The sequence below is a fragment of the Scyliorhinus canicula genome, chromosome 16 (assembly GCF_902713615.1).
Source record: "Scyliorhinus canicula chromosome 16, sScyCan1.1, whole genome shotgun sequence".
NCBI classification, from domain to species: Eukaryota; Metazoa; Chordata; class Chondrichthyes; order Carcharhiniformes; family Scyliorhinidae; genus Scyliorhinus; species Scyliorhinus canicula.
The window spans coordinates 114,522,638-114,540,499 of record NC_052161.1 but is presented as its reverse complement, the minus strand read 5'-3'; the positions used below and the strand labels follow the sequence as shown (position 1 = coordinate 114,540,499).

Genomic DNA, 17,862 nt, shown 5'->3' with positions numbered 1-17,862 from the left:
ACTTCATTGCAGTGTTAATGTAAGCCTACTTGTTACAATAAAGATTATTATAATAAAAAATTCGCCTCTCAACTACCCGCCCTCACCGGTTTGTTTCGCAAGTGGAACGTGAACCATGAGTCGGATGACTCGCTGATTGACAGCTGGCTTCGCCGGCCCTTCTTTCCGGGCTGCGGAGGTGTCACCGCCTGCTTTGTGGTGCTGCGGCCGGCCGGCCGGGTGGAGCGCTTCGCGCGGGGCTGGCGGGTCCCGGCGCTGGAAGTAGTTCCGGATGTAGGCCGAGCCTGGCGCTGAGAACGGACGGGGACTGGAAAAGCGGGAGCGGCCCCGACCACCCCCCCCAACTACCACAGGCGGGGTCGGGAGAGGGGGAAACTGGGCCTCTCCCCACGGTGGGGGCGACGACCGGACGAAGCGGTGGAGGAGGGTGAGTCTGACGCGAGAGGGGGGGCTGAGCCCCGGGGAGTGGCGCCCAACTCGAGCCTCACTGAAGGGGGAGGAGGAGGAGGGGAGCCGCCGTGGAAAGGGGGAGGGAGGCAGAGACTGAGCCAGCGCACCTCAGTCCTGACCAACCATCGATACCCGAGGCCTAAAATAGACCCTGAGGCCCACTATGGGGAGTAGACCGCTCACTGGGCCTGGAATGGAGGCGGGCATCCCGGGGCCTGCTGCTGAAGCGGCTCTGGCAGGCCTGCAAGCGGAGGGAAAGCCGGGCGGGTGCAGGGGAGGGAGGGTGGGTGAGTGAGTGAGTGGCACTGGTGCGGCGGGCAGGATTGTTGTCTAATCTAATCATTTTCTTTATCTGTAACGAGCTGCTGAGAGGAAGGGGGAATACCTGAGACATACCTGTTTACTCTTGAAATGGTGGAATTTTAATATACAATGCTGCCCCCCCCCATTTTGTTTTATAAATGTACCATGTACGTGCGAGGTTTGATAAATTTAAAAATCACCTCTTGTGGATAATCCAGCTCAGACACTTTATTTCAGTGGTGACAATGATGGGTGTGTGAACTACTCAAGCTGCTGTCCTCTTGGATTGAGAAACACTCTGTGGTACAATCTGGATGCTGCTCTTTTCAACTTGGGTTGTCTGAAGAGTGAGTTTTTAAGATGTGGGGTGAGGTACAGGTGGTGTCAGTTAAGGTGACATCAGTGAGATTAATTCGAAATGAACTAGAGTATTGGAGAGTGATGCCATTGCACTAGAAGCCTAGTCAGTTTCTGATATGTGTAGTATATTCTTTGCACGGTACATGCCAAACCTGACTTGCCCAGTGTTTATGGAATAGATGGCAGCCTACTGCTCGTCCTGATGGGAGAAAGCACCCTTGTCTTTGAGTGTCTAATGCCTAAACAGCAGTTGTGCAGTATATTATGTTCTGATTTTACATGAAATGAAATGAAAATGAAAATCAAGGAGGAAGTGTGAAATTCTGTACAGATATAGTTGCAAACATGCTCACTCCTATTATTACTTTTGGTGGTGTAATTGCCCAGTTATGCTGAGGGGTTAATAACTTTATTCGCATAGAAGTATAAACAATACTGGGGAGTGATTTTGGATTATTTGGACTTGGTTTTCCCATGCACTCAACTGGTGACTTTTTTTGAGGCAGTGAACAGATTGAGTGAGCCTGTTAAGTTTTCAGGCCTGGTGGCAGCTGTCTGATTGACAGAGTCAAGCCTGCGGACGAGTGGCTTGCAAGCCTACAGTTAGAATTTCCAGAATTCAAAGGGAATTGAATTTTAAAATTCTGCTTTGATGGACATGGAGATAGTTTTGCTCATTCTCCACCGTCTCAAATATCTGTGTTGCTACTGAGGTATGATTTTCATTATGGCTATTATTCAAGTACTGTACAGTATGTCTGTAATTACATTATTTGACTGAGGCCAATCCTGGTCATAGTTGACATCTACTCATTTATACTTTCCAGCAGAGGTCACTAGATAGTAATCAAGAGTGGGAACCCTGCCTAATTTGTTTTCATTGAAGTCTATCACTGCATTTCCTCTCCACCTTGAATCAGCTAACACAGCATAGCCGGAAAATCAGAAGTACAATCTTCGGGTTTGTGTTGCCTTGCCTGTTACTTATCCAACAGGTCATTTGGAGAGCCTTTAAATTAAATGCTCTGTGCGTCGGTATGTCCTTTTAAAACATTAAGTAGTAACTTGACGGTTTCAATATAAAGTTCTTTGCACTGGTATTTTGCTTGCGATATCATGATGGATTTTAACTGAGGAACAGAGAAAGTTAGAGAATCTTATGTGAACACACATTTGTAACTGAAGTATCATTTCCGATGTACACACATGGTCATGAAGTATTCTTTCTTTGTGAAAATGTTTTATTTTTGGCACCCAAGAAGTAAAGCGCAGGCTGCTTTTTAAAGAAAACTCAGCTGAAATTGATGGTCCTTTTCCTGCTTACTGTACCTGTGACAAAACTTTAGGCTCTCCTATTGCCATCCTACTGACACAGCAAAGAAAGCCAGACCTATCCAAATTGATTTGTTCTAAAATGTCAAGACTCAACCTACTATGGAGATGGGATTGCACAGTGACATTTTTGCTTGTGATTTTGTTATGAGAGTTGTTCAACAGCACCATTGAAGGAGCTAGTCAGTCAGTCAGTGAATGCATTCATGACACCACTCTGCATCCCTGCATTGTATTATGGCAGCTTTAGGTTTTTTCTTTTCCCACAACCCATTGGGTATCAGTATTGTTGGCTGGTGGTTCTGTGGTTTTATGAATGAGTTGTTGGTACCAGGTCTGTCTTCAGTTTGGAGAGTGCAAAAAACACGGAATTAATTAAACTTGCCCTTTTACTTTTTCCTTGGAGTTCTTTGAGTTTCTAAGTGATTAGAACAGTGATGGGCAACCTCGGCTAGTGAGTGGCCCTCCTTCCCCTCAGTGGTCCGCAAGATTGAAATCAGTAACCATGTTCACTAACCATGATCCATGAGTAAGATTAAATGCATTTAATACACACTGAATATTTCATAACAAGTTATTGAAAATGCTGTTTCATATATGAATAGAACTGTCATCAACTTCAAATGGTAAAAACAAAATCCATATTTACACTTTTGGTGCAGGGGAGCGCACGGCTCTCGCAGTCAATGTCATGGACAATCAGCACGCACCTCACTTCACTTAACCTTGCTTCACGTGCGCATCACTTGAGTCAAACTGGTAGGGGAAAATAGGGCAGAAATCAGAGAGCCGTGCGTTTCCTCTGCATCCAAAGTTTAAATGTTTCTTTTGTTTTTACCGTTTGAAGTTGATGACAGTTCTATCAAAATATGAATGATTAAGCATTTTCTAAAACTCATTAGGAAATATTTGGCGTATATTAAATATATTTAATCTCTTTCAATGTAGCAACTGTGCGCGTGGGCAATGGTCAACACAATGGCTCATGGGAAGCACTCAGAACTCTGATGGGCCGCATGTTGCCCATCATTGGGTTAGAACATATATTTTCAGTGTTATTCTACTTTTGTGAAGAGCTGTGGGTCAGTTTATTCTGTTGAAGATACTATAAAAATACAAGATTTTAATCAGTGTGATGTCATGGAGTACGTGTGTGATAAAACACCGTTATTTAAAATAATTGCACGTGTTCCAGGTTGCTACGGCACTTGTGGAAGTAGAAACTGAAATTGCAAGAAAATGACACACTAATAGTTTACGGTCCTGGTTACTCTGAGGAGCAGGGATATTGTTTGCCTTTTTTCCCGAATTTTTAAAATACGGAAATTTTGTAACATTCAGTAGGTTGCCTCAGAGAAACATGCTTTTCAGCACCAGGTTCATAAGAATTTATTATTTGGGCAGTTATGAATTTGTGCACCATGATGTCTATGCCTGTGTTCGCTGATCTACATTAGCTCTGGTCCAGCAACTGCTCTTATTTAAAAGTTCTCCTTGTTTTTGACTCCTTCCATGGTCTTTCCCCACCCTATCTCTGTAACCTCCTTCAGTCCTGCAGCTTTCCCAGATCTTTGTGCTTCTCCAGTTCTGGCTTCTTGTGCATCCATGATTTTCATGCCTTCAGCTGCCAAGGATCTAAACTCTGGAATTACCCCCTCTGATCCTTTCCACCATTCTTTTAAGCTGCTCTTTAAAAACTACCTGACCAACCTTCCGGTCATCTGTCCTTGTATCTCCTTAAATGGCTGAATGCCAAATTTTATTTTCTTCCATGAAATGTCTTTGGGCATTTTACCACAGTGCTATATAAATGTAAGTTGTCGTACAAGTGTACTCAAACCTAATTAGCAATGCATTTACACTTCTTATACTTGGGACATCTCCAGCACAGCATGCTCAGAATTCTAAGGTTGATGAAGAGGAGCAGCCTTGTATTATGTTGCTGTTCTGCAGTTTTTGTAGCCATTTTTTCTGTCCTTCCATCAGGATTTTTCCCTGAAATATATTTTGTACTTTTACAAATTCTATGAATACACAACAGTTCGAATTTGACATTACATGAAGTGCAATACTGATCAGTTCCTTTCAATAGAGTGCAGGAGGTGCTTCACTACACTTGCCATTACGTGTTACGTTTAGAATATACATTGACATCGCATGTCAAACATTTTCTGGTACATACAGCTGGAGGGGTTTCCCATGGATGCTTCTTAGTTTAGCATGGCGAGTGGGCATTAGGCAGAATCTTTTTCCCATTGAGTCTTTATGGCTGCTTCTCCAAATCTTGGTGCATCGCTTTGTGTGTAGTACTGGACCTTGGAATTAGTCTGGAACACTGCCATTTACAACTCTATCCAGAGGAATGATGTGGAGATGCCGGCGTTGGACTGTGGTGAGCACAGTAAGAAGTCTTACAACATCAGGTTAAAGTCCAACAGGTTTGTTTCAAACACTAGCTTTCGGAGCACTGCTCCTCTTCATTCACCTGAGGAAGGAGCAGTGCTCCGAAAGCTAGTGTTTGAAACAAACCTGTTGGACTTTAACCTGGTGATGTAAGATTTCTTACTCTATCCAGAGGAAGACCAACATGTTTCAGACCAATCAAAAGGCATCTTCCAATGAGTTGATGGTCCTCCAATAGCAGTAGATAAACAGCACTGGGGGATGGGGAGCTATTTATCCATCAATCCAGCCTGATTTGTCTGGGGATAATATCCACGGTGTATTTTCTAACAAGGGTAACTGAATGGTGGACAGATGTTGGGGCTATCCCCGAATATGTCCCTCCTCTCAAATTGGGAGCGACCAGGACCAATTGTCATGCACTTGTCTTTGCCCAAGTTGAATTAACCTACCTCAAAACAGACTGGTGAATTGGAACCTGGCACTTTGTGCTCTATGGAGCTCAGCTGTGTTACTTGCCTCACCAGCTGAGCTGTGCCAACAGTGCTCAGCAAGTAGTTTTAATGAGATTATGGTTTCCAGATGCTCGTTTCAATTAAAAATGCACATGAAATGGTGTCATTTTGTTGCTAAGGTTGTTGCAGGGTACCACCCCTCTCCTGTGATACGTGTGTGCGGTCTTGGGGAGGGGGGTATTTTCATAATTTGTACCTCTTGTGTTTGGTAGCACTTCTGTCATGAGATTTGCTGCATTTGTAGTGATTTGCTCTTAATCTATTTGAGTTCAGTTGATGCTGGAATGAATATACAGCAGCTAAAATTTGGGCATGCAGCCAGGTTTTAAATTGATGGGATTTGGTTGAACAAGCCAAGTGAAGAGGTTAAATAAAGCCCTTTTTACTTTTTAGTTGGTGTGAATTGGATTGTAATGTGTTTTTCCACCTATGCCTATATAATACTATCCTTGAGTTGCGGGAGGGAAAAAGCATTATCTTTCACCTGTCTGATTACATTTCTATTCTTAAAGCAGTAATGTTAAGTCATCATAGAGCCTGTGACTAGATCCAAGGCTCTTAAGGGTGCACTCTTGGAACTGAACTGATCTCTGGCAGTCTCTAATCTTGTGCCTTTGCCAGACTAGTCCACAGTAATCCAGAGTACTGCTGAGTGACCAGCTGGGCTGGATCATTCATGGGACCTGGAATGATGGATCTATCATTAGGGCCTGGGATTCTTCCATTCTGGTCCCGATAATCCTGGTTAAATTTCAGCACCATCCTTATGCATGCAAGTGCTAATAAGCTTTGGCTGATGTTAAACTGCCTCCAAATTCTCTGGGTTCATATAATTCAATGGGTGTAGAGAAAATGTGTGCTCCATGCATATCAAAAAAGCTGCTTATGTAAATTTCTCAAGCATTTCAGCTTGATGGATTTCACTGTCAGGTATTAAACTGACAAAAAAGATAAGCTCTTGACTAGAAGATTTCAGAAATGGCTGACTGTCTATAATGCTTTTAAATCAAGGGTGAGGTTATTTGTGCACACTAGCATATGCTTCTGTGAATAGAATCTAGTCCTGCACTTTCCAATGAACAAACAGAAATGTGAGCAAAATGAGGCCGCACTGTGGTTAGCACTGCTGCTTCACGGTGTCGAGGACCCGGGATTGATCCTGGCTCTGGGTCACTGTCCGGGTGCATTATCCGTGTCTACGTGGGTCTCGCCCCCACAAACCAAAGATGTGCAACGTAGGTGGATTGGCCATGCTAAATTGCCCCTTAATTCAAAATTTAAAAAAGAAAATGCACCTAAAATTAAAATGCTGTTTTTTTTTTTCTTACACTCCTGCAGTATGTATGCTTGAGTAGCTTATTGCTTTCCACAGTTGTGTGATTTGCAACAACATTGGACAATCGCCTCCGTTCTCCTGATCTTTCCGCAAAAATTGTGTGGTAACTCCACAGATAGTGGCATAATTTGAGACCCAATATGTTAGTCTGAGAGAAATTATAGAAACCCATTCGAACCTGCTTTTCCTGCATCAGGCTTGTGCAGTCTTCCAAATAGTTTTTTTGTGGGAGCTGTTCAATCCAAATATGACTTCTCGGAAACTAAAGCACCCAAGATCTGTGACCAGCTGTTGTGATCCCAGGAAATAACTAAAGCTGCAGTTTTAAGGTTGCACCTGAACTTGAAAATAACAGAGTTGCTAATAGAAGAAAAGCAGGAAACTTGAATTGCATAGTATGTTGAGGTGACAGAACTAAGCATTGAGAACAGGACTTTCTAAACTCATTGCAAGATGAGCGAGGGAGAGTAGAATGACAACTGACTGGATTTGAAGTATTGGCTCACTACCTGCAGTTGCACAGGATCTGGTAGCTTTTCAGTATCCTACATATCGGCTTGGTTTCGTGTAAGCATCTAGGCGTTGAATGTATGCTAGCCATTTAACCACAAAGGCTGTATTTACCCAACATTTATGTACACATTTCCCAGCAGCAATAACTGGTTAGCGACTCAGAGCATGAACCCGTACCCAAATTTTTCTGGTCTGCAGGAACTTATTCCTTTACAAACTGACTTATCAGATGAGCCCCTATTATGGTGTTTAATCCAGTAAAAACTGGCAGTGCCTGTGGGGAGAGAAACTGTTAACGTTTCAGATTGATGAACCTATGTCAGAACTGGGAGTACTTGACTGTTTATCAAGAATTCTAATTGTATCTTAGGATATCTTAATTTCTTTCAAGTCTTTGCCCTGAGAAAACACAAGCCACTAAACAATTCAACCAAAACAAAGAAGGAATTGTCTACGGAAGCTTGTGCCAAGCATTTAATACCTCACCTGTAGCATGTACCATTGGATAACACATTCATAAGAGTATATTCAGGACAGTTTCTTGAAGACCATAAGACCTAGGAGCAGAAGTTGGCTACTCGGCCCATCTAGGCTGCTCCACCATTCAATGAGATCATGACTGATCTGATATGATAATCCTTAACTCCACTTTCTGCCTATACCCATAACCCTTACTGATTAAAAACCTGTCTATCTCAGTCTTGAACATTCTTAACGACCCAGCCTTTACAGCTATCTGTAGTAAAACATTCCACAGATTCACTACCCTCTGAGTGAAGAGATTCCCCCTCATCTCTTTTAAGTGGGTGACCCCTTACTCTGAGATTATACCCTCTGGTCCTGGACTCTCCCACAAGGGGAAACAGCCTCTCAGCATCTACCCTGTCAAGCCTTCTGTGATTCCTATATGTCTCAATAAGGTCACCTCTCATTCTTCTAAACTCCAATGAGTACAGGCCAATCTACTCAACGTCTCCTCATAAGAAAATCCTTCCATACCCGGGATCAACTGAGTGCAGTACTTTCTAGAACCAATCATGGTGCAGCCTATTCTAGACTTGGCAATGGGCAATGAGACATGGGTGCAGGAGCCGGCCATTCAGCCCCACAAGTCTGTTCTGCTATTTAACCAGATGGTGGCTGATCTAACATATCATCCTCCTGCACTATCCCTCTTATCTTTGATGTCATTGTTATCTCAAAATCTATCAACCTCTGCTTTGAACATATTCAATGACGGAGACTTTACAACTCTCCGAGGTAGAGAATTCCAAAAATTCACCATCCTCTGACTGAAGAAATTCCTCTTGTCTTGGTCCTAAATGACTTACCTGCCTGATTCTACACCCTTCCAACTAGGAGAAACATATTTTCTGTATCTATCCTGTCGAGCCATGTAAGCATTTTGTACACTTTTAAAAAATAAATTTGGAGTACCCAATAATTTTTTTCCAATTAAGGGGTAATTTAGCGTGGCCAATGCACCTACTCTGCACATCTTTGAGTTGTGGGGGTGTGACCCACACCGACACTGGGAGAATGTGCAAACTCCACACGGACAGTCTCCCGGGCTGGGATCGAACCCCGATCCTCAGCGCCATGAGGCAGCAGTGCCGCCCGCATTTTGTGCACTTCAGTGTGATCTTGCATTCTTTGAAACTCTAGGGAATACAGCCCCTGGAGATGGCGGAAGCATTGGACAAGTATTTTACGTCGATAGTCACTGTAAAAGACTTAGAAAATATCCCAAGGTACTTATCAAGAGATGAATAAGAGGGAGGAACTTAAAACAATTTCCATCATCAGGGAAACAGTGCTGGGAAAACTATTAGCCTTAAAGGCTGACAAGTCCTCAGGACCAGATGCTCTGCAACCTAAGGACTTAAAATAAGTGGCTGCAGAGATAGTACAGGCATTGATTATGACCTTCCAAAATTCCTTAGATTCTGGAAGGGTCACAGTGGATTGGAAAATAGTTAACATACCAACTTTATTCAAGAAAGGAGGGAGACAGAAAGTAGGAAACTACAAGTCATTTAACCTAACATCTGTCGTTGAGAAAGTGCTAGAATCCATTATTAAGAAGACTGTAACAGGGATCATTCAGAGCCTACATGATGTTGTGAAAGGGAAATCATGTTTAATTAATTTGTTACAACTATTGGAGGAAGTAACAAGCAAAATGGATGAAGGGAAACCTGTAAATATGGTGTACTTGGATTTCCAAAAGGCATTTGATAATGTACCACATTGAAGTTTACTACACAAGTTAAGAAAACATGGTATTCGTATGGGTAAAGATTGGTTAGCTAACAGGAAGCAGAGAGTAGGGATAACTGCGTCTTTTTGGGGTTGGCAACTTGTAACTGGGATCAGTGCTAGGTCCTCAACTACCTACATTCTACATCAGTGACTTGGATGAAAGGAGTGAATGTATGGTAGCTACATTTGCTGCTACGAACATAGGTAGGAAAGTCAGTTGTCAAGAGGAGGTCAAGAGTCTGCAGAGAGGGGCAGCACGGTGGCACAGTGGTTAGCGCTGATGTCTCACGGCGCTGAGATCTCAGGTTCGATCCCAGCTCTGGACCACTGTCCGTGTGGAGTTTGCACATTCTCCCTGTGTTTGCGTGGGTTTCGCCCCCACAACCCAAAAGATGTGCGGTCTAGGTGGATTGGCCACGATAAATTGCCCCTTGATTGAAAAAATGAATTGGGTACTCTAAATTTATATTAAAAAAAGAATCTGCAGAGGGATGGAGACAGGTTGCACGAGTGGGCAAAAATTTGACAGATGGTGTATAATGTGGGAAAATGTGAACTTGTCCATTTCAGGAATAATAGAAAAGCTATGAACAGAAAATAGAAAACTTCTATGCCCTGCCTGCAATAGTAGTGGACTAGCCAACACTAAACGCATTCAAATGGTCATTGGATAGGCATATGGACGATAAGGGAATAGTGTAGAGGGACTTTAGAGGGGTTTCACAGGACGGCGCAACATCGAGGGCCGAAGGCCCTGTACTGCGCTGTGATGTTTTATGTTCTAAAAGCAGCATGCTAAATGCAGTGGGATTACAGAACTTGGTGGTCCAGAGGGATCTGGGTGTTCTGATATATGAATCCTGAAAAATTAAAATGCAGGTGCAAGATGATTAGGAAGGCAAATTAAATGTTGGTGTTTATTGAAAGGGGAATGGAATATAAATGTAAGGAGTTTTTTTTTTTACTGCCGCTGTATATGGTCTTGGTGAGACCAAATCTGGAATTCTGTTTGTAGTTTTGTTCTCCTTATTTGAGAAAATATACTGCTTTAGAAACAGTTCAGAGAATGTTAACTCGTCTCATTTTGGGATGAAGAAGGGCTTATCTTATGAAGAAAGAGTGAACATTAGAGTTTAGAAGCATGAGCGTTTGGATTTGATTTATTGTCACGTGTACCGAGGTATCGTGAAAAGTATTGTTCTGCGTACAGTCCAGACAGATCATTCCATACATGAAAAAACATAGGACAAACATAAATACACAATGTAAATACATTGATCTTATTGAAACATATAAGATATTGAGGGGACCTGATGGGGTGGATACTAGGAGGATGTCTACTCTTGTGGGAGAGCCTAGAAGCAGACGACAATTGAAGATTGAATCTACCATATAAGATGGAGATAAGGAGATATTTTTCTTTGAGAGCCGTTAGTATTTGGAATTCTCTTCCGCAGAATTCAGTGGATACTGGGTCACTGAATTTATTCAAGTTGGAGTTAGTAGATTTTTGATTGTCAAGGATTGGGGGGGGGGGACAAACAGGAAAGTGAAGTTGAGATCAGCCATGATTTTAACTAATGGCAAAACAGGTTTGAGGGGCCAAACAGCCTCCTCTTCCTGCATACATGGAGTTGATCAGCACACCATATCATCCTTGCATATCTGGATCACAGTTGGATACTAGTGTGTTCCATTGAAGTGACTTTCTAGTTTGAATTGAGAAATATATCAAAACCAATTTTACACAGACTGAGGTGCAGGGTGGAGATGCAGCCCTGCATCCCAGCAGAACCCAATATAGGACAGATGTCAGAGGTAGGTTCTTTACTCAGAGAGTTGTAAGGGCGTGGAATGCCCTGCCTGCAACAGTAGTGGACTCGCCAACATTAAATGCATTCAAATGGTCATTGGATAGGCATATGGACGATAAGGGAATAGTGTAGAGGGACTTTAGAGGGGTTTCACAGTACGGCGCTGTACTGCGCTGTTATGTTCTATGAAGCAATCATTGAGGCAAAGACAAGAATCTCGGGATCCGGTGAGTCCGACTAATGGCAACTAACAGACAAGTATCCAGTTCAATATTCAAAATCGCCGATACTGTGCTAAAGAAGGAGACTCAGAAACTCACAAGCTTGGGTCCAGAAAATGTGCATGTGGTTGGCTAGACCTACTGAACAGAATCCGCGCCAGTCACCCACCTCCGAGAAGACTTGGTCAGGTGTACCCTAAAAAGAGGCGGCATGTTAGCGCAATTGTTAGCACTGCTGCCTCATGGCGCCGAGGACCCAGTACAATCCCGGCCCCGGGTCAGTGTCCGTGTGGAGTTTGCACATCCCGTGTCTGCTTGGGTCTTACCCTCACAACCCAAAGATGTGCAGGGTAAGTGGATTGGCCAAGCTAAATTGCCCCTTAATTGAAAAAAAAGATTTGGATACTCTGAATGTATTTTTTTTTTAAAAAGGTGTGCCCAAAAGACCATTTTAAGCTGGATCAAACCAGCCTCGTGCATGAAGATGTGGAGTTCACCCAAGGGCGCATTCCACATATCATCTATTTTGTGGCCCCAGCTCCTTTTCCCACCTAACCCCTGTCCACTGAAACCGAATCTTCTGCCAAAATTTGCCCATGAATGCCGAATCTGCTACTCTCTACCCTTGCGAGCAAAAGGACCCTCTCCACCAGAGATACTGATAGTGCCATGGGGAATGCTGGAAAGGTTCGGCGTACAAAATATCTGAACGAGTCAAAGAACTGAAACGCCACCATCGATTCCTCTAGACTGGCGAACCGTCCCTCCAGAAACAGGTCTTCCAATTTCTCCAGCTCCCCACCCCCAAACCCCAAACATGACATCCAATCCCGCTGGCTCGAACAGATGGTTAACACAGATGGGGGCCAGCTTTGACACTGACCCAATTTTAAACTGTTGTCCAAATTGTCCCCATAATAATCTTTATTGTTACAAGTAAGCTTGCATGAACATGGCAATGAAGTTACTGTGAAAAGCCCCTAGTTGCCACATTATGGCGCCTGTTCGGGTACACTGAAGGACTTTTGGGAGGAAACTGGAGTGCACCCCCCACCCCCAACTGCGTAAAAATGGTCATCTTGATCGACTGGACCCTGCCTGCCAAGGACAGGGATGGTTATCCCACGTTTGCAGGTCGGTCTTGACCTTACTCACCAGACTAGCTTACAAAGCTGGACCCAATCTTCAGCCACCTGGACCCCCAAGTAACTGAAGTAAGATCTGGCTAGGAGTAAAGGAAACTCCTCCAGGTTGGCCCCCCTCCCTGGGGGGAATTTACCAGAAAATACTAATTTTCTCAGATTGAATTTATATCCTGAAAAAGAGCCAAAGTTCTTCAGTCGCTCCATTATATTGCCACCCATTGTGGCGACTGGGACCATCATGTAAAGCAAAAGGTCTGCAGCACACAGGGACATTTTCTTATTCATGATTTGTAAATTTGAATGGATTATCTTTAATTGGACTATTTCCATGAAATATAAATAACAACTGCAAGTACCCAAAATCTGAGTAGAAACTTGAAAAAGTGCAACAGATTTGACAACCACTGAGAAGAAAAAATAATAATTTGGTTGAAAACCAATGAAGTCTACGCCCTTTCTGATAGCCATGTGTTTCCAACCTTTGCGTTTTTATTATTTGTTGCACGCAGTGAGTAATGGGTAAGTGCAACATGTATAAAGCAGCTCCTGCAGTGTTCTCCATTTAGCTTGCGGTGTGGTACTGAGGTTGAGTTGAAAAGGTTTCTTTGTGCCTATGTCCTGTTCTTGACATCAGTAAGCCAGAAGCACAGTTTGTGGACTCAGTTTAAAATCACTGATTATTAGGCATCAAAATTAGTATCTAACACATGATAACCAGCCAGAAATAAAACACATTCTTCTTGTACCTTCTATTCAGATGCATTTTGTGAAGAGTTTGGAACGGAAACTGTTTTCCTGCAAAAGCAGAATTGTGCAATGAAATATATTCACTTGTCTGTCAGTGCATCTATACAGCCACTAGTCTGCTAATTATTTTGGTATCAGCATATTGACAAGTAGTGAATTTATTAATTTATTTTAAAAAATCAATTTCGAGTACCCAATCCTTTTCTTTTCCAATTAAGGGGAAACTTAGTGTGGCTAATCCACCTACTGCACATTTTTTGGGTTGTCAGGGGACAAGACCCATAGTCACTATTGATCTCTTTGTTTTTCTTTCAACTTTCTTTATTCCCCTTCTTTAAAGGTATTGACCTCTGCAAGGTTGTGACTCCGTATGTGACAATTCCTCTTCGGTATCTTAACTAAGTGGGCTGTCTTTATGTGAGTCCACACATGTAGGGATACTATAATTTGTGCTGATCAACCTTTAGGAGGCCATCCATCCTTACCTGCCATTCATCCACTTCAAGAAGTGGTGGGGTGGTAGGGTCATTATATTAGTTATTTGGAGCAAGAAACTTGGCTAATTTACCTGTGTTCCAGGTCACCAGAACCCATCATGGGCAGCACGGTGGCACAGTGTTTAGCACTGCTGCCTCAGAGATCCAGGGTCCTGGGTTCAATTCCGGTCTCGGGTGACTGGTGTTTGAACCTTTTCCCCGTGTCTGTGTGTGTTTCCTCCGGGTGCTCTGGTTTCCTCCCACAGTCCAAAGATGTGCTGGTTAGGTGGATTAGCCATGCTAAAATTGCCCTCTGTGTCCAAAAAGGTTAGGTTGTGTTGCTGGGTACGGGGATAGATTGGAGGCGTGGGCTTAAGTAGGTTGCTCTTTCCAAGGGCCAGTGCAGACTCGATGGGCCAAATGGCCTCTTCCTGCACTGTAAGTCCTATAATTGTGGCTTCCCCAGTGACACCCAACCTGATGCCTGTCAATGTAGCGTTGTCTGGTACTGGTGGTGATGGAGGAAGTTAATGTTTAACGTGGAGGATTGGGTGCTGTTAAGGCCCTAATCTATTACTTTGATAAACGTGCGATAGAGAATTTTACCATGTGAAAACTATATTCTCTGAAATAACCACCATAAAATAAACAGTTTATTGGTCTAATGCCTACCTGCTGAAAAATAGGAGAAAGACATTTGTGTGAGGTCTCAGTGGCCTGTGCTAGTGCACATGACAAGGGCCATTGCTAGCATTTCACAAGATACTAGATAATGTACTCTCTAAACCATTCAAAATGGGTATGCTTATGGAAATGACCAGTGACAAACTAGAAAATACAAGATGGGTATGCTTATGGAAGTGACCAGTGACAAATTCTAGAAAATATCTAGTGTAGGCCCAAAATTTGAGAGATTCAACAAGAATTATTGGATTGTGCTTTTAATATTTTGCGTTCTTATTTCCTTGTTTGTCTACTTTTCTGTGAAAATTACACATTTCTTTGAGCATATTCCAAAAGCAAAAATGCTGTATTCCCAGGATCTGATCATTATGATGAAAGAATGTGTGCATGTTGTACTTATCTTGGTGTGGTGAAGATTTTGAACTTTTGAAGCACAACACTCTCTCGCCAGGCTAGCTTCACCAAGGCTCGCTTTTTAATATTTAAGAAATAAAAATAAATATCCTGAATTTAGTTCCATTTGGTCTTGAACTGGGACAGGTGCTGTATTAATAATTTGGTTGCAGTGTGGCCATCAGTTTGAGATAAAAAAAATCCGTGGCTATGTCATTGATCTAGGTGCATGTGAATCGACACAGTGATTGAATAGAAGCTGTTGCATAGATCCTAGATAAAACTCACTAACTGCTTCATATTTCCACTATTCCTGGTGTACCTGCAGGTTCACACGCTGTCTGGTAAGTGGGATAGCTTTTTCAATGGTGGGAGTCACATAATAATAGTTATATAGTAATAATCTTTATTATTATAAAAAGTAGGCTTGCATAAATACTGCAATGGACTTGCTGTGAATTCAGAACGTCCAATTCACCTAACAAGCAAGTCTTTTGGGACTTGTGGGACATACATTAATGAGAAACTGTACTATTTGCTGAACAATACATTATGGATTTAATGTTATCTACTCCTGGCCTGTTCTTCAATGGACTAGACGGAGGGTATCTATTCTTATAAATTAGGCAGTGCCAGTTTCTTATTTTAAAAGAGGATTTTCTTTATACGTTATCACTTTTTTTTAAAAATGCCCTTGAATGGCAAAATATGTAATTTAAGACTATTTGTAACCGTTTAAGTTCATGCAAACGTTGCTGAAACTGGGCAACATTTTGACAAATCGGTGAGTGTATAATGTTGCCTGTCTGTTGAGATTAATGTACTGGCAATATTTTATTGTTTCCATCTACATTTAAAAAAAATCTTTATTGTCACAAGTAGATTACATTAACACTGCAGTGAAGTTAATGTGAAAAGCCCCTAGTCGCCACATTCTGTTTGGGTACGTGGAGGGAGAATTCAGAATGTCCAATTAACCTAACAGCGCATCTTTCAGGACTTGTGGGAGGAAACCGGAACACCCGGAGGAAACCCACGTAGACACAGGGAGAACGTCCAGACTCTGCACAGACAGTGACCCAAGCCAGGAATCGAACCTGGGACCCTGGAGCTGTGAAGCAACAGTGCTACCATGCTACCCATCTTCGTTTTTCAATTTAACAGTTCAGTCTTTAACTTTCCCTCTGGTCCTTGTCCCATTTCTCGGACATCCAAATACTTTTTACAATTTGAGCAACTTGTGCAACTAATGGCTCTTGATATCACTAAATGCTCTTGCAATGTCACCAGATGAAGCATTTTCTAATTGTATGTTGGCAGTGTTTAGGCTAATTATGTTGGTAAGAGGGGAAAAAATTGAGTTGCAAGAGTTGTTTTAAAATTGAGTCTGCTGGGCAATATCCTGCTGAGCTGCTTGCATGTCTGGCTGCACAGCAGCTTGGAATGTGCTATGAAGGCCTTGTATCACATTAAGTACCATGTGTGCCTAACACACTGTACATTAAAAAAACTAGCCATGTGTAACAGCAAAATTTTACAGGGAGCACTGTTGCTGGGGTTACATAAGCAGTGGAATCGTAATATGTTGAACTGGGAATGCTAACAGTTTGGACAATGGAAAATTAAGCGCTTCTGTGTCTTGTAGTGCACAGGCCATCTGTTTAGTTGCATAGACCATTTGTTTAACTATTAGTTAGGTTTGGATTAATGCATGCATCATACAACAGTGAACCAAGTCAAATGTCTTTCTTATCTCCCGGGTGCTCCGGTTTCTTCCCGCAAGTCCTGAAAATCGTGCTTATCTGAATTCTCCCACTGTGTACTCAAACAGGTGCCGGAATGTGGTGACTAGGGGATTTTCACAGTAACTTGATTGTAGTGTTAATGTAAGAATACTTGTGACAATAACCAAGATTATTTATTTATTTATTTGTTCATCCAAGTAAGGAATACTTAAAAAAAAATACATACATTTAGAGAACCAATTATATTTTTTTACAATTAAGGGGCACATCTTTGCGTTGTGGAGGTTAGACCCATGCAGACACAGGGAGAATGTGCAAACTCCACACGGACAGTGACCTGGGGCCTGAATCGAACCCGGGTCCTTAGCGCCGTAAGTTAAATTCCTTACGTGATAAGAAATTTGCAAGGATGCTTGGTGCGTACACCAGTCTGGACTTAATAGTGGTCATACCACAGTTTTAAAAGAAGACTTCTGCATGCAAAGCTGCACAGAGGTCTTTAATTTCCAGCAAGATAGATTAATGATCTTCCATAGGGATTTGTTGCCGCTCTTTTCTGGGGCAATCTGTTTTGTGTCCCACCCTGTGGATCTAATTCTATAAACTAATTCCCATATGATTTCAATTATTATTTGCCATGACTCCTTTGTGTGCATTCTTACATGCACCCACATTACCAGCAAATGAACTTGGTTGCTGCTGTAGTTGCAGTGCCATGTTATTCAGAATTCTGCTTTATCTCCCTCTTCTGGAGATGCTGATACTCTGGGGGCTGTTTCTAAGGCACTAGCTACCCTCTGGTATCTCAAAATAAACATTAATTGTGTGTGAGCCTTAATGGTGAATGTTAGTGAGCTGTTTGATCGTTGACAGGCCTCACAGCTATACCTGGCATTTTGCTTAGCTGATGTCCAACCCGTACATGGCCAGAAGAGCCTTTGAATAATAAGTAGCAAGCAACTGGCAATTTTTCCATTTCTCTCCCTTTCCAGTCCGTGCGGTGAGGCCATTTGTATTGTCTTCTATCACTTCCCTGACTTGCATCAATTCTGAAGTGCAGATGAATAGTAACAGTGAGTATTCAGGTACTCATTGGATAAACTTGTTGAACCATTATTAGATAATTCTGTTTATATATAGAATTCAAAGGTTACATTTATTTT

General features: G+C 42.4%; 1 protein-coding gene across 9 annotated transcripts in view; it reads left to right on the top strand.

Moving 5' to 3' along the window:
* The first annotated feature begins 206 nt into the window (after positions 1 to 206).
* foxj3 (forkhead box J3) overlaps positions 207 to 17,862 on the top strand; it is a 171,570-nt gene continuing 153,914 nt past the window's right edge. For 4 of the 9 annotated variants that reach the window (XM_038773172.1, XM_038773171.1, XM_038773170.1 and 1 more), the window contains exon 1: positions 207 to 427. The gene's annotated coding sequence lies outside the window, so the exon portion shown is untranslated. The remainder of the gene's footprint in view (positions 428 to 17,862) is intronic. The other 5 variants (XM_038773169.1, XM_038773168.1, XM_038773165.1 and 2 more) reach the window with 2 other exon arrangements.